Source organism: Marmota marmota, unplaced genomic scaffold, assembly GCF_001458135.2.
Source record: "Marmota marmota marmota unplaced genomic scaffold, marMar, whole genome shotgun sequence".
Lineage (NCBI taxonomy): Eukaryota > Metazoa > Chordata > Mammalia > Rodentia > Sciuridae > Marmota > Marmota marmota.
The window spans coordinates 28,233,278-28,255,572 of NW_026000242.1; the positions used below are offsets into that span (position 1 = coordinate 28,233,278).

Genomic DNA, 22,295 nt, shown 5'->3' on the forward strand with positions numbered 1-22,295 from the left:
CCCCCCCATAACCCTAGAAGCATAACCCTGGGAGTAGTGCCACCCCTGGTTGACCACCTTGGCTGACATTGAGGCTGACACACCTCATAGGAGAAATGCTTCCTTGGAACATTCTCCTCACTGTCAGCCTTCCTCTGCCCTCCAGGGGGCTTCAAATGCTGGTAAATTCTGATTAGCGTCACTGGAAGAAAATAACATGCTTGTACCCAGTGCACCTTCCTCACTGGTCTCCTGATCAGTCTCCTGGTCAGCTGTCCTGGCCATTACTACGTAGTCTGATGAACTTGGAGACAGAAAACCTGACTCTGCTGATTTCCACGCCTTAGACCTCAGATTAGTTCATTCATCTTTAAATCAGTTAGCTTATCTACAAAATAAATATTAATATAGCTGACCTGTCTTATAGGGCTGTTGAAGGAATCAAGTGGTATAATATATAAATGCCTTTTGTAAACTTTAAAGCACTACACACATGCAATGTTTTTTTTCCTTAAGTCCTATGTGTCCAAAAATATCATGTGCAATAATGATCCCATTAGTAATCTACTACATTGTAGAATCTCATTGATTCTGTTTGTTAATCCACAGCCACAGAAATCATCAATCAGGCATCCTTTTACCTGATAGTCTCCTTTCTTTCATTGATTTATTAATCCACAAAAAGTGTTATAAGTAAAATTCAGCATAAAGAATGTTTAACTAGTGCTTAGTGTATTCTAGGAGCTGTTCTAGGTGCTAGAGATAACATAGAGATTGAGGGATGTCCCTGCTCTCACGCACTGGAGCCAGAGCAGGGAGCAAAAAGACAGTCTTTGCCCTTTGGGATTGACATTCTAGTGAGGGAGGTGGGAATTAAACAACCAAGCATATGAATAAGTGTGTGTGTTGGGGGTGGGGAGAAAGTTAAACTCTCATTAAGCATAAAAGAGAGAAGATTGTTGTTATTCTTTTGTCCTTATGAATCCTGAACTGCTAGTGAGAAAATTAGATGTATAATATCTTGAAACTCTGTCCAATCCAATATCTGAAACAATTCTGAGTTAGGCAATGCTCAGAATCAACAGCAAAATGTTCACCTTTTCAGATTTCCTTCCTCTGTTTGGGTTCTAAAATTAGCACACACGTTTATGGGGAGCTAGGGAAGAGGGGATGCAGGGTGTTCTTTTACAGGACATGATGCAGAAGGGAGGTGCTGACTGCCCCTGCTGCACGCCCCTTCCCTCTTCTGGCCTCCCTGAAGTGCCTCCTGTCCTCCAGTGTGCAGTGGAGTCTGCTGTGTTCCTCAGACCCTGGTCTCTCTCTTGGCTCAGTTGGATCCTGGGGTTAACCCTAGCTGACCTGACTCCCCCTGCCTCTGCTGGTTGTAGAATCCAGCCCCATAGGCTTGAAGGTTACCTCACTTGTGGGGTCTAATGGGCTGACCTTCCATTCAACATCTGAGCAACACAGGAACTGAAGAGATCCTGAAAAGTAAAACCTCAGGACCTTTTTCTGCTTAAGCACACTACACCATTAAGTCTGTGAGGGTTGTCCCAGGGACCTGCATGAGAAAGGGTGGCAAATCTCTTACCAACCTAATGAGTTGACCAAATCCAACTCAAATAAAGCATTGTGGGACACATGAGTCTGGCTTTCCTGCTGCTCTCCACCTCTCCCTCTTTCTACCAATGCCTACATTTAGAAATGGGTTGGCATTTCTTTCTTTTTATTTTTAATTCCAGTGGAAATTTATTAATTAGTATCTATATAAACAAATGTGGTAACAATATAGAGTACAGCTGAAAATTAATTTTGCCAGAGAAAAGCAATGTCAAGAAAACTTTTCAGATTATTGATATAGCCTGTTTTAGGCAATGAGTGCATTGTTTCTATATTTTTGCCATCTCACAGGATATAGTTAAACAGACTCACAAAACTAGTCCCTTTATTATGCTACTCTGACTTTTGTTACTTTATCACATTTTTTGTATTTTCTTTTAAATTTTTTATTCTAATTTGTTATATATGGCAGCAGAATGCATTACAATTCATATTACATATCTAAAGCACAATTTTTCATATCTCTGGTTGTATATAATGTATATTCACACCATTTGTGTCTTCATACATGTATTTAGGGTAATAATGCCCATCTCATTCGACCACCTTTTTTACCCCCATGCCCCCTCACTTCCCCTTTCACCCCTTTACCCTATCTAGAGTTTGTCTAATCCTCCCATGCTCCCCCTCCCAACCCAATATGAATCAGCCTCCTTATATCAAAGAAAACATTCAGCATTTTTTGGGGGGGATTGGCTAACTTAGCATTATATTCTCCAACTCCATCCCTTTACCTGAAAATGCTATGATTTTATTCTCTTTTATTACTGCATTGTGTATATATACCACATTTTCTTTATCCATTCATCTACTGAGGGGCATCTAAGTTGGTTCCACAGTTTAGCTATTGTTAATTGTGCTGCTATAAACATTGATGGGGCTGTGTCCCTGTAGTATGCTGTTTTTAAGCCCTTTGAATATAGACCAAGAAGTGAGATAGCTGGGTCAAATAGTTAGTGATTCCATTCGAAGCTTTCCAAGAAATCTCCATACTGCTTTCCATATTGGCTGCACCATTTTGCAGTCCTACCAGCAATGTATGAGTGTACCCTTTCCCCCACATCCTCGCCAACCACTTATTGTTGTTTGTATTTTTAATAGCTGACATTCTGACTGGAGTGAGATGAAATCTTAGAGTAGTTTTGATTTGCATTTCTCTAATTATTAGAGATGTTGAACATTTTTTCATATATTTGTTGATAGATTGTATATCATCTTCTGAGAGGTATCTGTTCAGTTCCTTGGCCCATTTATTGATTGGGCTATTTGTTTTTTTGGTGTTTAGCTTTTTGAGTTCTTTATATGCTCTAGAGATTAGTGCTCTATCTGATATGTGAGGGATACAGATTTGCTCCCAAGATGTAGTCTCTCTATTCACCTGATTGTTTCTTTTGTTGAGAAGAAGCTTTTTAAAAGTTTAAAGGTCCATCCCATTTATAGATTCTTGATTTTAATTCGTGTGCTGTAGGAGTCTTATTAAGGAAGTTGGGGCCAAATCCGACATGATGGAGATTAGGGCCTACTTTTTCTTCTAATAGGTGCAGTGTCATTTGTTTAATTCCTAGGTCCTTGATCCACTTTGAGTTGAGTTTTGTGGATGGTGAGAGATAGGGGTTTAATTTCATTTTGTTGCATATGGATTTCCAGTTTTCCCAGCACTATTTGTTGAAGAGGCTATCTTTTCTCCAATGTATGTTTTTGGCGCCTTTGTCTAATATAAGATAATTGTAATTATATAGGTTAGTCTCTGTGTTCTCTATTCTGTACCATTGGTCTACCAGTCTATTTTTGTGTCAATACCATCCTGTTTTTGTTACCATTGCTCTGTAGTATAGTTTAAGGTCTGATATAATGATGCCACCTGCTTCACTCTTCTTGCTAAGGATTGCTTTAGCTATTTTGGGTCTCTTATTATTCTGGATGAATTTCATGACTACGTTTTCTATTTCTATAAGGAATGCCATTGGGATTTTGATTGGAATCTCATTAAATCTGTATAGTGCTTTTGGTAGTATGGGCATTTTGACAATAGTAATTCTACCCATCCAAGAACAAGGTAGATCTTTCCATCTTCTAAGGTCTTCTTTAATTTCTTTCTTTACTATTCTGTAGTTTTTGTTGTAGAGGTCTTTCACCTCTTTCATTAGGTTGATTCCCATTATTTTTTTTGAGGCTATTGTAAATGGAGTAGTTTTCCTCATTTCCCTTCCTGAGGATTTGTCACTGATATACAGAAATGTCTTTGATTTATGGGTGTTGATTTTGTATCCTGCGACTTTACTGAATTCATTTACTAGTTCTAGAAGTTTGCTGGTAGAATTTTTTGGGTCTTCTAGGTATAGAATCATATCGTTGGCAAAAAGTGCTAATATGAGTTATTCTTTTCCTATCTGTATCCCTTTAATTTCTTTCACCTGTCTAATTGCTCTGGCCAGTGTTTCAAGAACTATTAAGTAGAAGTGGTGAAAAAGGGCATCCCTGTCTTGTTCCAGTTTTTAGAGGGAATGCTTTCAATTTTACTCTGTTTAGATTGATGTTGGCCTGGGGCTTAGCATACAATGTTGATATATGTTCCTATTATCCCTAGTTTTTCTAGTGTTTTGAACATGAAGAGGTGCTGTATTTTGTCAAATGCTTTCTCTGCATCTATTGACATGATCACATGATTTTTATGTTTGAGTCTATTGATGTGATAAATTACACTTATTGATTTCTGTATGCTGAACCACCCTTGAATTCCTGGGATAAACCCCACTAGATTGTGGTGCACTATCTTTTTGATATGTTTTTATATTGTATTTGCCAGAATTTTATTGAGAATTTTTGCATCTATGTTCATTAGAGATATTGGTCTGAAGTTTTCTTTCTTTGATATGTCTTTGCCTGGTTTTGGAATCAGGGTGATATTGGCCTCATAGAATGAGTTTGGAAGTGCTGCCTCTTTTTCTATTTCCTGAAATAAAAGTATTGGTATTAGTTCTTCTTTAAAGGTCCTGTAGAAATCAGCCATGTATCCATCTGGTCCTGGGCTTTTCTTGGTTGGAAGGATTCTGATGGCATCTTCTATTTCATTGCTTGAAATTGATCTGTTTAAATTGTGTATATCATCCTGATTCAATTTCGGCAAATTATATGACTCTAGGAATTTGTTGATGCCTTCAATATTTTCTATTTTATTGGAGTACAAGTTCTCACAATAATTTCTAATTATCTTATGTATTTCTATAGTGTCTGTTGTGATATTTCTTTTCTCAGCAGGAATTTTAGTAATTTTAGTTTTCTCTCTCCTTCCCTTCATTAGCATGTCTAAGGGTTTGTCAATTTTATTTATTTTTTCAAAGAACCAACTTTTTGTTCTGTCATTTTTCAATTATTTCTTTTATTTCAATTTCATTGATTTCAGCTTTGATTTTAATTATTTCCCGTCTTCTGCTGCTTTTGGTGTTGTTTTGTTCTTCTTTTTCTAGGGCTTTGAGATGTAATGTTAAGTCATTTTTTTCTTGACTTTTTCTTCTTTTAAGGAATGAATTCCATGCAATGAACTTTCCTCTTAGAACTGTCTTCATAGTGTCCCAGAAATTTTGATATGTTGTATTTGTGTTCTCATTCACCTCTAAATTTTATTTTAATCTCCTCTTGATGTTTTCTGCAACCCATTGTTTATTCAGTAGTATATTATTTAGTATCCAGGTGTTGGAGTAGCTTTTATTTCTTATTTTATCATTGATTTCTAATTTCATTCCATTATGATATGATAGAATGCAGGGTAGTATCTCTACTTTTTTATATTTGCTAAGAGTTGCTTTGTGGAATAATATATAGTCTATTTTGGAGAAGGACCCATGTGTTGCTGAGAAGAAAGTGTACTCACTTGTTGAAGGATGAAATATTCTATATATGTCAATTAAGTCTACCTTATTGATTGTATTATTGAGTTCTATAGTTTCTTTGTTCAGCTTTTGTTTGGAAGATCTATCCAGTGGTGAAAGAGGTGTGGTAAAGTCACCCAGAATTATAGTGTTATGGTCAATTTAACTTTTGAACTTGAGAAGAGTTTGTTTAATGGATGTAGATGCTCCATTGTTTGGGGCATATATATTTATAGTTGTTATGTCTTGTTGGTGTATTGTTCCCTTGAGCAGTATGAAATGTACTTCTTTGTCCCTTTTGATTAACTTTAGCTTAAAATCTTCTTTATTTGATATGAGGATGAAAACCCCTGCTTGCTTCTGCAGTCCACATGAGTGGTATGATTTTTCCCAACCTTTCACCTTCAGTCTGTGGATGTCTCTTCCTATGAGTCTCTTGGAGGCAGCATACTGTTGGGATTTTTTTTTTTTATTCAATCAGCTGGCCTATGTCTTTTGATGGGTGAGTTTAGGCCATTAACATTCAGGTTATTATTGAGACATGATTTGTATTCCCAGCCATTTTTGTTTATTTTTGTTATTTAACCTGACTTGGTTTCTCCTTTGATTAGCTTTGCTTTTAGTGTAATACCTCCCTCTAGTGATTTTCATTGCTGTTTTTCATTTCCTCTTTATAGAATATTTTGCCAAGAAAGTTCTGTAGTGCAGGTTTTCTAGCTGCAAATTCTTTTAACTTTTGTTTATCATGGAAGATTTTTATTTTATCATCAAATCTAAAGCTTAATTGTGCTGGATAAAAAATTCATTTTCTTTCAGAGCTTGGTAAATGTTGTTCCAGGATCTTCTAGTTTTCAGGGTCTGGGTTGAAAAATCTGAACATAACCTAATTGGTTTCCCCATATATGTAATCTTATTCCTTTCCCTTGTGACTTTTAATAGTATCTACTTATTCTGTATGTTAGGCATTTTTATTATAATGTGACTTGGTATGGATCTGTTGTGATTTTGTACACTTGGTGTCCTGTAAGCCTCTTGAATTTGGTTTTCTAATTTGTTCTTTATGTTTGGAAAATTTTCTGATATTATTTCATTGAATAAGTTGTTCATCCCTTTGGTTTGGAACTCTATGCCTTCCTCTATCCCATTAACTCTTAAATTCAATCTTTTTATGCTATCCCATATTTCTTGACTAGTATGTTCATGGTTTCTTACCATTTTCACTGTGTTGTCTACAGTCTTTTCAAGATTATATATATATTTTCATTGTCTGAGGTCCTGTCTTCCAAGTGGTCTAATCTGTTGGTAATGTTTTCAATTGAACTTTTAAAATTTGGTTTATTGTTTCTTTCAGTTCAAGGATTTCTGTTTGGTTTTTCTTTAGAACCTCTATTTCCCTATTGAAGTAATCTTTTGCTTCCTGTATTTGCTTATGTAGCTCTTTGTTGAAATGATTTTGCTGCCTGTATTTGCTTTCTTATATCATTCTTTAATTCACAGAACATTTTAATGATGTACATCCTGAACTCCTTCTCTGTAATTTCATCTGCTCTGCTGGCCATGGATCCTAATAATGTGGTATCTTAATTTTTTTTGGGGTGGGGGCACTTTCTTCCCTTGTCTTCCTTTCTAGCTCTGTGGATTCAAGGCATTACCATTTTAACCCCATATACTTATAGTGCCCCTTAAGGTTCCAATGCCTCTCCTTTGAGGGGAAGGATAATGTTAACAGATCCCAATATAAACAAAATACCACCTAAAAACAAATAGTTATTATTAAAACATTTACACTTTGGTCATAATGTACAGAAAAATGGTAAATTCAATTATTATATACAATATAATCAGTAGATTTGTAAAAGAGTTTACGAAGAACCAGGGGGTAGGTGTAGGAAGATATGCTGAGGAGGTATGAGATGAGGATGCAGAGTTATTACATATTAGGAAGTGTGAAAGAGAAATCTAAAGAAGGAGGTTAGTAGCAGGAGAAGAGAGAGGTAGTAATTTGGGGCAGACAAGTAAGAGGGAAAACAGTAGAGTACATAAAACAAACACACATATATATTAAGAAAAGTGAAAAATGTTAAATAGTAAAAATTGGAGTGAAAAAAGAAAACAAACAAACAAAAAGAATGTAGAATACAACTGTAAACTATTTAGTCGTCTCAGTCCTCAATATCCTAATTCATGCAAACTTGGTTTCACATATGTTGGGGATATGAGGGCAGAGGAATAAAGAGGGAGAAGAAAGAAAAAAATATTGAAGTAAGAAACAAGGATTATTTTGGTTGGAAATCAGTATCTTTCCTGCTTCCCTTCTCATCCAATAGGTGGGATTGTCTGTTCTTAGTTGGTATCTCTGCCCTCATGATGGTGGGGGTTACCAGGGTTTGAGGGTTGGTCTTGGGTACAGGGCACCTAGCAGTGGGGTCCATCCCATTGGGAGTCTGTACCTCAAGGATCTCCTTTGGGGTCTGTTCCTGTGATGTGGGTGCCTGGTCTTAACTCGCCTGTAGACCTCACACTTCCTGCCCTCTAAATTAGTCTCTAAAGTGTATCTGTCTCACCCTCTCCCTTTCTATTTCCTAATCAGGAACCTTTCTCTCTGGGGGTCTTGTGTGTTGCACTCTGGTGTGCGCACCAGCCGTGGAGGGCTGTATTGTATTGGGCAGTCACTCTGCTGAGTAAGCGGCTGCTGGGGATTGGAGGGAATTAGAAAACTATGCATACCTGGCTATCCAGGGTTCCAAACTGGTAGTTGCCCCAACTAAAGATGTGATGGAGACAGCTGCTTTCAGCAATGGGGTGTTGGGTTGGGTGGAGGGAGCTGGGCGATGGTGTTATGCTATTCGTTCAGAGATGAGCTCTGTGGTGTGCAGTGTTGTGTCTGTAGGCTTTCTTCAAAGCCTGTGATGTCCCTAGGTGCAGGCAGGCTACTGTGAGTAGGGGATTATGGCAGTAGCTGCTGAGTCCCAAGAATAGAAGTGACCAGGGGAGCCCCATGTTGGTAGATGGGGGTCCACACGAGAGTGGTGGCTGGAGTTCCTGTGCATAGGTATCTGCTGAATGTCCTTCGTGGGTGCAGCATCTGGGAATTCTGTGCTGGGGATGATGCTGGTGGTCCTGCTAAGGCACCCGCAAGACCTGACTGGGTGAGTAGTTGGGAGTCAGGAGTCATGGCGGCCATGATTCCTGTGTGGGATCAGTTGTGGAAGGATCCTCTATCACTCTCAGAAAAGCAATATTCCCACTAGAGGTTGAGTCCCAAGTCATGGGGCAACACAGAATGCTGCCTTCCACTGGCCCGCCATCTTCGATGGGGTTGGCATTTCTTCTATCTCCTGTGTATGGTATCTGCCTCCTTGTACCATCAGTTGGTCTTAGGGTTTCACTAAACACTCTTCAGAATTTGGACGTCAGTTCCTGTTCCCAGTGAATCCTCTATGTCTGCTCCTTACCTAACAGCTGCTCTGCTTTCTCCTCATTGCCTTCAACATGCCTGGACCTCACCTCTAGGGTCAAGGTGTCAAGCATGGACATGCATTGCTCTCCCTGAACTCTCCCACAACTCTCCCTGAAGGTTGGAGGATGATGAGGGACTTCAGTAAGACACAATATGGGAAATGATGAAATGGAATGGCTAAAGGCCCTGGGCCTTAAAGGCCCTCCACTGTCCCCACCACTGTGACTATTTCATATGACATTCTTCACAAAGCCCTGGCCTACCATTATTTCCCAGACCTTGTTTTCCCTCCTTCTAGCCAAACATTTCTCTCAACTCACCTAGTACAGAAATACTCAGAAACACTTCCCACAGGAAGCTAGCCTATAATTTTATTAAGGAGAGAAATCTAGTTTGTTTTTATTGAATGCTGACATAAGAAGTAGTATAGTGTAATGGTTAAGCTCATGGGTTTTAAAGTCCGTGTGCTCAGGTTCAAATCTAGTCTCCTTCACTTATTAATGGTATGATTTTAAGAATTTTCTATGTTCATTGTACCACAGTTCTTCCATGGTAAACTTGATCACAGCTCCTATTGGCTGAGGCTGTTATGAGGATTATGTGAGGAATACAGATCATGTAAGATGTGTACACCTGTCCCACACAAAGTAAGCACTCAGTGAAAGGTAGGTATTGTTCTTCTAACTTCTTTCTCCTTGACTAACCAAGACCAGTTGTTCTAAAACTTTAAGACCCTGGAATTGTCTAGAGATTTGTTTGAAATATGAATTACTGGGTCCCATCCCCAGAGTTTCTGATTCAGTAGGTCTGGGGAGGTGTCAAAGAATTCGCATTTCTAACAAGTCCCCATGTGGTTCAGTAAAGCTGGTCCCATGATGATGCTTTGACAACCATTGGTCAGAACATCTTTCCTATTATCAAAAAGCATTTTTTTGAGGGGGTACTGGGGATTTAACTCAGGGGCACTTGGCCACTGAGCCACATCCCCTGCCCTATTTTTTGTATTTTATTTAGAGACAGGTTCTCACTGAGTTGCTTAGAGCCTGGCTTTTGCTGAGGCTGTCTTTGAACTCGTGATCCTCCTGTTTCAGTCTCCTGAGCCACTGGGATTATAGGTGTGCACCACCGTGCCTGGCAATTGTTAAGGCATTTTTCTTGGTTTTCTACTTTTAGGAATAGGTGGAAGTTTAAAATTCTACTTTCTATGGAGATTTCCTTGATCAAATCCCATAGGCAGAAAAAAAAAAAACCATTATGCTGACTATTCTGAAAGAAAGAAGAGGAAATAAGAATATATACATGTATCTCCATTTTTTTTTTTTTTTTTGGCCACTCACACATACCCAAAAAGAAATATACAAAGAAACCAGAAACTAATAGAATTGCTTACCTGGTGCAGAGTAGAAAACACATAAAAAGAGTGAAAATCCTCTGTGTATATGAGTATGTGTGTATATGTGCTTGTGTGTTTGTATCATTCCTAATGATACTAATAGCTTTGCATTGAATAAAAACAGTAACAAATTAAACTAAAGGTATATCAAATGGATGGTAGAACTCTATAGAAGGAAAAAGAGAATGAATCCAAATCACTTTGAATACAGTACTTAGGTATTTACTCCCAGTCTAAAGCCAAAAAGAAGTACTAATAAATATTGTTTTTGGCAGCAACATAAACATATTAATTCTGAAGCTATTTTTTATGAACTTTAGGAATAATCAAATGAGTAAATATAGTGACTGTTCTGGGAATACAGTTTTCTGTTGTGGGGAAAAGGATATGCATTTTATGGTATGAGGGAAATAAGAAAATGTACAATATTGGCTTAGAATATTTCCTGATAAGGGTCAGTATCAAACCATGATTTTTCAAAAACTGAAAATAATATATGAACACACATATTTCTTTCTTAATTCTAGGAGGCTAGAAGTAATGTTCCTCAGAACAATGAGCACACCCAGAACCTAGATCAGGATGTCTAAATGCCATTCCCCATTGAAGACAGCTGATTCTAAAGTACATGATAAATATATGATGAGACTAGAACACTTTATTGTAATATAAATAATAAAATTTTTTAAAAAGATAAGATGTGTTAAAAGGGAAGAAACTTGAACAGACTTGTACTGATCAAATCTCTGACAAAGAAAAAAGAATAATGACAATAGTGGATTATAACATGTGGGCAGGGGGCTGGCCAGAACCTATGAGTTCTTAATGATACTAAAATAAAGAAAAACAAACTATTAAGAAGAATGTCATGAAACTTCTCTTGATTACAAAATACCAATTAATAAATGTAGAAGGAAAAATACATCACTGTTTTGCAATGATCATAATAATATGTGATTTGGGGTCATCAAGGAATGCTAAAAACAGTGTGTGAAAATTTGGTACAGTGGCAGGGCTGGCCCTGAGCAGGGGGCAGAATAAGTCTTCCCACCAAGAGGCATGTGAGCCCTGTGGCTTTACCTTTCAGCTTGGCTGCCCTTTCCTTGGGGCGAGTATATTTATACAGTTTAAAGTTTCTCCTTAAAGATTACGTACTAACTAGAAGAGGAAATAGCACTCTTATGGTGGAGAGCACAATGGGACAAACTAGTATCTTGTATTTCTATTTATGCTGGAAAGGATTTAATATCATTCATGTAATATTTCTACCAAAAATGTATAACTTGAATTTTATTATGAGACTATCAGTCAAATCCAAATTGAAAGACTAGCCACAAAGCAAATTGCCTCCATTTTTCAAAAACATTAGTGTCAGAAGACACAAAGACTGAGAACCATACCAGAATAAAGGACATTAAAAACAATGACTTCTAAATGTAAGATATAATTTTCTATTAAATGCTGGATGAGAAAAATCTCTTGTTGCTAGGAAGGACATCATTTAGATAAGAGGTAAAATTTGGTTATAGTCTGCACATTCCATAACTATACCATCATTATGTACAGTCATAATTATATTGTGTCATCATTAAAGTCTCTGAATGATCATTACCCTGTGAAAGCGAATGTCCCTGACCTTCAAAGATAAATGCTTAAATATTTATGAGTGAATGTCTGCAACTTTCTCTCAAGTGATTTAGTAACAACAACAACAACAGACGGAGAGAGATGAAGAAAATACGACGAAGTATTAGCAATTGGTGAATCTCACTAAAGGATATATGAGAGTTCATTGTACAAATTTTGCAACTTTTCTACATTTGAAACTTTTACAGAGTAAAAAGGTAAAACAAATTAAAAAATCTTTATGTGAATCTCTCCCCAACTAGATAACATAAAAAAGTTATTCTCCCATTTGGCTTGGGAATCTTCCACTATTTTTTTCACTGTTACATTTTTCTGTTGATAACTTTGAGTTCCAGGGCATGGCAACAGGTGGGGGAACAACTGGTTTGGGCAAGGGTGACTGTCATGATTTGAAGCAGCATGTACGAGGTGTCTCTGAGGTCCAATGAGACCTTGGGGAGAAAAACAGACTCCTTGGTAAGCAGAGCAACTTCCAGGGCTGACAAGGATGGAACTATTAAGGAAGTTGTATGTAGTAAATTAAGGAGTAAATTGTGGGGAATGAAATGTGGTAAGAATCTATTCTTCTGATAAGTCTATTTTGAAGAGCAGGAGAGCAATAAGACAGAATCTATGGGGATAGTTGGATGAAGACAGAATTTTAGAGTTGGAAGGGATTTTCCTGTGGAGAGGAAAGGTTAGAGAATTAGAAAAGGTGGATGCTTAAATTAGCAAAGTCCAGAGAAACCAGAGAGCTGTGGATCAGGGGCATAGTGGCACAACTGACCCTGAGCAGGGGGCAGAATAAGTCTTCCCACCAAGGGGCATGTGAGCCCTGTGGCTTTGCCTTTCAGCTTGGCTTCCCTTTCCTTCCTCATAGGGTTCTCCTCTGTTCTCTCAGAGAAAAACAAACCATTGCCTTCCTTCTTAATCTTTCTCCTGAAGATCATGTAAGATTTGGGAGAGGTCAGAATGTAATCAGAAGACAGCAGGGATTCTCCTGCTCCTTCTTTCTCTTCCCCACTGTCCTTTCAGCAATTAACCTCATCTTTAAAATTAAAAATAAATAATCTCATAGATTTTTTCTAAGAATAAAGTATTTATATTGAAAACACTTTAGAAAGGGAAATATGATTAAATAGCTTAAGTGTTTGGTTTTTTTCTGTTGTTTTGTATTTGTCATTATTTTATGTTCATAATTATTGTGGTAAAGATTCATGAAGAAGTTATTCATCAAAGGTTTTCCATGTGCCAGGGCCCCTGCTTTTAGGTTCTGGCCATGTTCTAGTGACTAAGATACCTTGGAGTGGCCAGGAATCTCCATAGATTTTGGTTTGTGATTAGGCAGCTCAAACAGGATTTGTTCTGTATTTTTTTTAAAAGGTGACTCCATATAGACATAGACTGTGTCTTTAGAGGCTTGATATTGTGATAATGCATATAATGGAAGCCAATTGTTAATTACTGAAACCTATTTGCTTAGTTCACGTTTATTGAGAAGTTTATAATAATCTAATTTTCCACTAGGTGGCAGAAAAGCCCATAGTATTCTTTCAAGCGTGTTCCTCAACCACTTCTGAAAGTAGTGGTTCCTGCCATTTTGGAGAGAGTAATTATTGTTAAAACCTTGGAATATCTTCATTAATCATCAATTTATAAAAAAGGATTACAGTTTTTAACATTCTAAATCACTTGAAATGTATAGAAACACGTACAATAATAATAATAATAATAAAAAGGGCTAATGTTTACTGAACATTTTTTATGTGCCAGACACTGTCACAGATGTGCAGGGGCTATGTTACTTCTTAGATAATTCATGAGGACCACAAATTCTCCTCCAATAAAGAGCTAAGCCTCTCCCAGGTCCACTCCTGCAACTATAAAACTGACTAGGTGCATGTATGCTCAGGGCCTACCTGCCCTGCCTGGAGAGGAGGAGTTTAGTTAAGCACATTAATGTTTTTTTTTTTTTTAGTCAAGAGCCCTTTATAAGGTTTTATGAACAATTTGAAGTTGCAATTACTATTTTTCAATAATGTTCTTCCCTTAGATCCATGTGATCCCTTGGTTGGGTTCCCTGTTGGTGGCTCATTGGTCTCAGGAAAGTCTGGCAAGTTTCTGGGTGATCTGCCCTTTTTGAAGGGCTGGGGCTGAGAAGCCAGACAGGATGAGTCTGACTCATCCTGGAACAAAGGCTTTACCATCAGAAGAAAATGGGATTTGTAAGTGGTGTTTGGTACTCAACTGTCCCTAGGCCCGGCCCTGAATATTATTTGCCTTAGTCTTAATTAGAACAAGGACTGAGAAATGAAAGCAGCAGGGCTATTCTGTAGTGCATGGATGCCCAAGCTGATGGCTTGGCTTACCTTTTTCTTTTTTTAACACAGAAACTAGGGAGATATTCCAGCTGCTCCTGCACAGCCACCTACACAGCTTTTTTCTCTTTTTACTTATTTTAGTATCTGAAAGAATGCTAAAAATACATGAGATGAAATTTCAAAAGGCATACAATAAAAAGTGTTTTCTCTCCTACACCTGTTCCTCACAGGAAACCCTGGTGACTACAGTTACCAGTTTCCAGTGATACTCGGTGTGGATACCACTTGCTTTGTACTACAGTAGGGATGCTGGTCCTGAGGGAGCAGATCAGAGAGTGAAGTGACTTCCCCTGATGATTCTCAGGGCAAGGAGTTCACAGCACATGGGAAGCAAGTCATTAAAATTTGGGAATTAATAACAAGGTGGCCTTATTGTGTCACAAGCTGATGAGGGCTATTCAGTGCACTACTGTAGAATGACATATGTTCTCAGATGAAAAATTAGAAGGCAGGTAAGTGTATCTCCCTATGTAAGTTGTATGTGTGTGTGTGTATCTCAATTCTTCCTAGGAGCTCAAGCACTAGCAAGTCTCTTTCATTGCAACTGAAGAATTAATAATCTTCACAAGAGAAGTTGTGCCTCATAAGGCCCTAGGAGTCTTATCCAATAATATCTACTGGATCCACAAGGAGGAGCAACCATGGCAGAGTGGCAGCCAATGTAGGCAAGCTGCTACAGGCAAGCTTCTTCTCCCATCATTGGGTACTGGCCTGATACACATTCACGAGAATGAGAACATTTGCTGGTTGACCCAGGACAGATTCCATTTCCACCTGGAATATTATTAAAAGGGTCCCATTACAATCTCAAAAGATTTCCTAAGCTTGTCAATAAGTAATATGATCACTACAAATACAGTTTTCCCAGTACTGTTCTTTCAGGGTGTTGAAATGATTATAGGCCCCTGAATTAGGAAGAACACGGGAGTCTACCATGTTACAGACCCAAAGCTGCAATAATTTCTTCTTCTTTTAAAGTGGGACCACTTTAAAACAATCTTCTCAAGAGGACTAATTCAATCCCATGAGATTTAATACATTCCTGAGAAATAGCATTAATCCATTCATGAAGATGGTGTTTCTTTTTTTTTAATTGATTTTATTTTTTTAAATACATGACAGTGGAATGCATTATAATTCTTATTACACATATAGAGCACAATTTTTCATATCTTTGTTTATAAAGTATGTTTACGCCAATTCATGTCTTTATACATGTACTTTTTTGCATTACAATTCTTATTACACATATCTACCACAATTTTTCATATCTCTGTTTGTATGTAAAGTATGTTGACACCCAATTTGTGTCTTCATACATGTATTTTGGACAATGATGTCCATCACATTCTACCATCCTTGCTAATCCCCTGCTCCTTCCCTTTCCCTCCCACCTCTGTTCCCTATCTAGAATTCATCTAATCCTCCCATGTTCCCCCTCCCTACCCCACTATGAGTCAGCCTCAGAGAAAACACTCCACATTTTTTTTTTCGGGGATTGGCTAACTTCACTTAGCATTACCTTCTCCCACGCCATCCATTTACCTGCAAATGCCATGATTTTATTCTCTTTTATTGCTGAGTAAAATTCCATTGTGTATATATGCCACATTTTCTTTATCCATTCATCCACTGAAGGGCATCTAGGTTGGCTCCACACTTTAGCTATTGTGCTGCTATAAACATTGATGTGGCTGTGTCCCTGTACTATGCTGTTTTAAAGTTCTTTGGGTATAGTCCGAGGAGAGGGATAGCTGGGTCAAATGGTGGTTCCATTCCCAGATTTCCAAGTAATTTCCATACTGCTTTCCACATTGGCTGCACCAATTTGTAGTCCCACCAGCAATGTATGAGTGTACCTTTTTCCCCACATCCTCACCAACACTTATTGTTGTTTGTCTTCATAATAGCTGCCATTCTGATTGGAGTGAGATGATATCTTAGAGTAGTTTTGATTTTCATTTCTCTAATTGCTAGAGATGATGAGCATTTTTTTCATATATTTGTTGACTGATTGTATATCCTCTTCTGAGAAGGGTCTGTTCAGATCCTTGGCCCATTTGTTGATTGGGTTGTTTTTTTTTTTTGGTGCTTAAGCTTTTTGAGTGAAGATGGTATTTCATGACCCAGTTACTCCACTAGGCACTAGTCACCTCTTACAGGTTCCACCACCTCAATACCTCCACTCTGGAGACAGCACATGAACCTTTGGAGGAGGGTAAAGTATTTAAAACCCTATAGTAGAGTTTAAAACTTAAAGGATATTATTGAGTTACAACAATAATCAGATGCTTGCTTCTTTCTAACTTTAGTGTTGTGTATATATGTGTAAGTATAGATACCTCCGATAGGACCAGAGAGTGGAAAATCTCCTTAAAAAGACTTGATTTAATAAAAGTTACCATCTTGAGTTAATTGTGGACTTTTCTGTAGAGGAGGTAGGCTAACCAACTTCCCTGTTTGCCTAGGATTGGGGAGTTTCCTTGAATGAGGGATTTCAGTGCTAAATCAGGACAAGTCAGTCACCTAGGTTGTGATGATATTTGATTTCTCTCCTATTTTTAACTGATCGGGCAGACTTCTCCTGAAGATAAAAACAGCATTCAAAGAAAATCATTAAGGACATTCTGATTGAAGAGGTGTTTTCACCATCTTTAGTCATCATAATAAACCACATTTAGAAGGAAACTATATCTTTCTAAAGCAGTTTCCAGCAAATCAAGAAAAAAAAACAACTGAGATGATTATAGAAGATTTACTCCTTGAATGGTGAGAAGGCACTAGGAAACTGGCTATTCCAATGGGGAAGAAGGTATTAAAAAGAAACTGGGGCACTTGACATACTTTAGGTAGCACGAACCTGTTGTTCCTGACCCAAAGAAGAGTGTGGCAAAACCCCACATTACATGTGAGAGTAACAGGGAGATGTCCAAAAGTGAAGTGTTTGATTTCTCTCTAGAGGGTGTGGGACAAGACTGGAGAGATGCTGGCTTCATGGGCTGCAGACTGGACAGTTACTACCCACCAGTGTCCTGGCCTGGCTCCAACTGGGTCATCACATAGGTTGCTTTGGTGGTGGGAGCAACCATAGCTGAGGAGAACATGGAAGGATCTGAGTCAGATCTAGAATCCCTGGGTCATGACCAATAGGATCAGAGTGAGGCAAGAGGTGAGGAAAGAATCAGGAACACAGCAGAATACAGGATCATAGCTGTGTAAACTCAAAGGACATAGGCTGTAGTCATGCCTGAGGTACCAGGAGCTTATTCTTACTGGGTTACTGGATAGTTGGTTGTGAGATTCAATGAGATAATTCATACAAATGCCATATTCTGTCCATGGCACATAAGTTAAAGCTTATTATATGTTAGCAATTTTTTGTTTTTACAACTATGAAAATTAATCAACTAATTTTCTCTGATATAGGAGTAGGTGGATAAAAGTCAAGAAATGAATTCCTTTACTTGAAATAAAAATTGTGAAGATTGTATATTTTTCACCAACATTTTACTTTGGCCTAAGTGGGTAGTATAGAAAGATAAGCACTAGTGTCTACAGGGGTTATTATAGAGAACATTCAATGATGTCCAGAGTATGTCTGCTCAAAGAGGCCAGTAATGATCCCTCATGGGCCTCCAGAGGGAGCATTATGATCTGAATGGACCCACACAAAACAAGAACCCTAATTTTATCCATCCACGGAGATAAAATTTATCTAGGTGATAGTTTCATAATTCAATCAAACTTACAAGAGTAATAGAGAAACCAATACATCTTTTACTTATGATTTTTAATTGTTTCATTTTTATCTGTTGATGGTATTGTTACAAAGCTAGGATCAGAGTGAGACAAGAGGTGAGGAAAGAATCAGGGTCTTCTGAGAAATTGAGGCAGCATAAACCACCCCCAACCTCAATTCTTGTGATCAAGTCAGAAATATTTCAGACATGTAGTTTAGAATAACAGGAATGAGTTTATTGAAGAGATAGGAAAAGGGAAAGGGGACATTCTCAAGGGATAGAGTGGCTCATCTCAGAAAGGAGAGGGACATTGTGTCTCTACTGCACTACAGTTTTATTGAGGATCACAGAGAAGTTTTCAGAGAGTCCTACCCTGGTCCACCTCTTGACTTTCCACTGACAGCAGAATGACATCAGACTTTCAAGTACCTACTGCCATGACAACTCACCCATGCTAACCTCAGCCCATGCTAACCACTTCTAGTTGGATTCTTAACCATAAAGTCTTAATGATTTTATAGTTAGGAGAAATTAGCCTTGTCTCTCTGATTTTTGGGACCTGGTCTGTGAATAGGGTCAAAAAAAGTATCCCTCTTCAGGGTAACTTGGATTCCTCCTATCAACATTAATTCAGGCCTGCATTTCTCCTGCTGATAACAGTTTGCTGAGGAATGTGACACAGCCTGTTTAGGTAGGCCGGGCAGGGCTGCAGGTAAATTTCTTCTTGGAAAACAAAGCATGTGGTGAGTCAGCATAGTGGGTCCATTTTATAAAATTATTCTCTTAACCTCGTGTTCCTACCATTCACATTTGTCTAACCCCTAACAGTATAAAAATATGAATAAATGAGAATATAAGAGAGTCATGTATAGGTCAATCATGATGGTGTGTCACTAAGCAAGGATATTGGGTAGACAATTAGCAGAGTCTGCCCCAGTCAGGCCACTGATTTATTAGTTTTCCATGAGAAATGACTATCAGAATATGGAGTCCTTATGATCCATGTCAAACTCTGTGAAAAGTCCAATCAAATCAGAAATAAGTCAATCCAGGCCCTCAGAAGAAATTACAGTATAAGGACAAGAATACAGATCTATTGGGCAATAGACTTCCTTAAGAGAGAACTTAATCCTAATCAGGAAGAAGGTTGTTTTGAATTCAGAGTACAGGCTCTAAGGTGAAAAGTGATGGCTTACTGGCACCAAGTTAAAAATGTTCCTCACCCACAGGACCAGAAATACCGGACAGGTCCCTACTTTTCTTGGACAGTGCTGAAATAGACATAACTAACATTCTCCTCATTGACTTTTTCTGTTTTTTTCTACTCTTGACTAACTCATAAAATTAACAGCTGGGGTTGTAGCTCAGTTATAGAATGCTTGACTAGCATGTGTGAGGCCCTGTGTTCTATCCCCAGAACTAGAAAAGAAAATCTTACTCACAAACTCACTTTCCTAACTATGCATTCTTTGCTTAGCTAAATTAATACATTCATTTCTCTTATAGATAAGTTTTGCAAGCTCCTAGGCTGTTTTTTTCCTTTTTATAGAGATTTTAAAAAATATCTCCGCTTTGGTTCACAGACTACCACTTTTACAGATTTTCCCTGTGCAAGAATTTCAAGTTCTTTGTGGCCACTTCACTGTCACTCCTATGTACATACAGAGAGCAACTAACCTGCCTCTCCCTTGTTTTGACATTTATCTTATTTTGTGTAAAGATAATTCCACAGGCCTCTTAAGAATCCTTCTATCCAATCTGTTGTTGCCATCATCTAGGTCTCTGTGTGGATCCTTTATTTCTTGTGTCTTAGTTTCTTGATCCCCTCCCTTAAAAGCCTGCCTTCGAGCCCCGTTCCTCCTCTTCCTCTCATAGTCACAGGACTGGAAGCAGTGTTGTAATGTGCTATTGCCCTCTCTCACTTATCAGCACCTTGCAATCTGGCTTCCCCAAATCCCACAATTTAGTGGGACTTGGAGCATTGTTACCCTTTGGTGACCTCTTCTAACCGCAACCCAGCTTTGCTGGCATGGCTTCCTTGGCCAGTGCTGATTTTTCCAGGCAAAGAGATATAGACTCGAGCTGGTCAAACTTCTCTCTCCTTGAATTTGGAGCCTGAAGAGACACAGAAGTTACTGGCATAGAGCTGTAGTGATGGTTGTACCACCTAGAGAGAAGGGTCTGGCGAATTGAGGAGGACCCTAAAGCTGCCCGGGTTTACCTTCCCTGAGCTTCGGTTTTCAACTCACCCCTTGGCTTTGGGTGAATGTCACAATTCTTCCTCAAGCACTGGTATAAAATTACTTGTTTTACGTTAAAACTAGCCAGAGTCGGCTTCTATTCTTTACAACCAAAACACTTAGCCAATTTATACTCTTACCCTCTTTACCAATTCAAAGCAATGGATGCCGGAGGGAGGAATACCCTTTCCTGATGAAAATCTTTTTTCGTATGCAGATTTCTGGGCTGCATATGATTTCCTAAATCAGTCTCTGTGAGGGAGGCATAGACATACATACTTTGAAAAAGCCCCCGGAGGGATTCCAACATAGACCCATGGTCAATAGTTTTTTTTTTTTTTTTTTTTGGTGCTGGGGATCATCGAACCCAGGGCCTTGTACATGAAAGACAAGCATTCTACCAACTAAGCTATATCTCCAGCCCCTAAGAGTCATTGTTTTAGTGGAACCTCATTGCCTATTGAGAAAATCCCACATTTCCCACTGTGATATTTAAGGCACCTACTCATTCTTCAAGTCTTATCTCCCTCTATCAAAGTCTGTCCAAAAAGTATTGCAATAAGTACTGTTTCCTGGATGCCTCTGACATCATGCCTTTCATTAAATTGTTCTCAACATCTGGAATGTCATTTTTCTCCATTCATGTACTTCCCAATTATGGCTTTTTTCCAATATCAAATTTAACTGAGATGAATTCAGATAAAACTCCATTTCAAGTATCTGGGATAGTACTTGAGACATAATAATCCCCCATTCCAAATACTTGCTAACGTTGTTATCGTGATGATAATAAATAATGCCTTCTACCTCCATGAAGTCCTTACCATTTCCAAAGAAAGACCTTCTTTTTCCTTTGTATTTCCTTTGCACTTTGTTTCTCTCCTGTTCAGGTAATTGTCAGGTTCTGCTTTTCTTTGCAATTATTTTTCTACAAGACTTATCTTTCTTGGTGAAATACAATTTTGTTGGTGAGCTCTATCTTGGTCAGGAATGATATCACACTCAAACCCAGCAGATGCACAACAAATTTTTAGTCCTTTAAATTGAGTTCCAAGTGATTTATGAGAGCTGTGACCCAGCCAGAACCAGATGTTCAGGGGCATTTCCTGCCTTCTTGCCCAGCATGTTTTATCTCACAGGTGAGCAGGAGAGAAGCCTGACTTAGAGACCTTTAAATTAAAAGTACATTTATGTGGCAAGAAAATTTCCAGTTAGAGCCAGGGCAAAGGAGACATTAATATTTGTTGAGTACATACTGTCTACCACGATGTTGTGGTCTATTTGCCCTTGGAACAGCTGGGTAGCATGGGGTCCTTTTGACCTATCTCATATTCTTTGCTCCCACTGTTTGCTTAATGTAACATTTATGTCGATATTTGCTTAGTGTACTCTCTATAGTCGTTTCTGGGCATTGTAAAGAGGAAGCTGTTCACAGAGTGGCATCACCAGACACTTAAATTTTCCTTTGAGTATTCATGATGAGGAGTTGTGCAGGGCAGAATTTGTGACGGATATGTTAGCAGTGCCCTTTGAAACATATAATGTACCACTCTAGGAGTCATAATGTCTGAAAAATTTGCTGTTATTGTCAGCCAAGTGACTGTTGAAGTAGTTTTAAAAGGAGGATGGGTTTCAAAGAATTTGGGGCCTTCCTTAAGTCTATATTCCTTAAGAAGAGATTAGGGATTTGACCCAAGACATTATGTCCTTGTGAACAACACCAGAAATGTAGATTTGCTTCACTTGGATAAGGGACAATGGTGGCTCTCTGACACATGCTCCATGTTGGATAATAGCTAGTGCTATGAGAAGAGTGGTTGCATTACTTATAGAGCAATGGAGGACATTAAGACTGTCCTAGGGCTAAAAGCATGCAATGGAGGAAGGATAGCATCTTCAACAAATGGTGCTGGGAAAACTGGAAATCCATATGCAACAAAATGAAACTGAACCCCTTTCTCTCGCCATGCACAAAAGTGAATTCAAA

At 38.3% G+C, this 22,295-nt stretch overlaps 1 long non-coding RNA gene across 1 annotated transcript in view; it reads left to right on the forward strand.

Annotated features, from left to right (window-relative positions):
* The window catches only part of LOC107146017, a 15,875-nt gene extending 4,450 nt beyond the window's left edge, over window positions 1–11,425 (forward strand). The window contains exons 2-3 of the long non-coding RNA XR_001503983.2: window positions 9,471–9,593; window positions 10,849–11,425. This is a non-coding gene — a long non-coding RNA (uncharacterized LOC107146017). The remainder of the gene's footprint in view (window positions 1–9,470; window positions 9,594–10,848) is intronic.
* The last annotated feature ends 10,870 nt before the right edge of the window (window positions 11,426–22,295 follow it).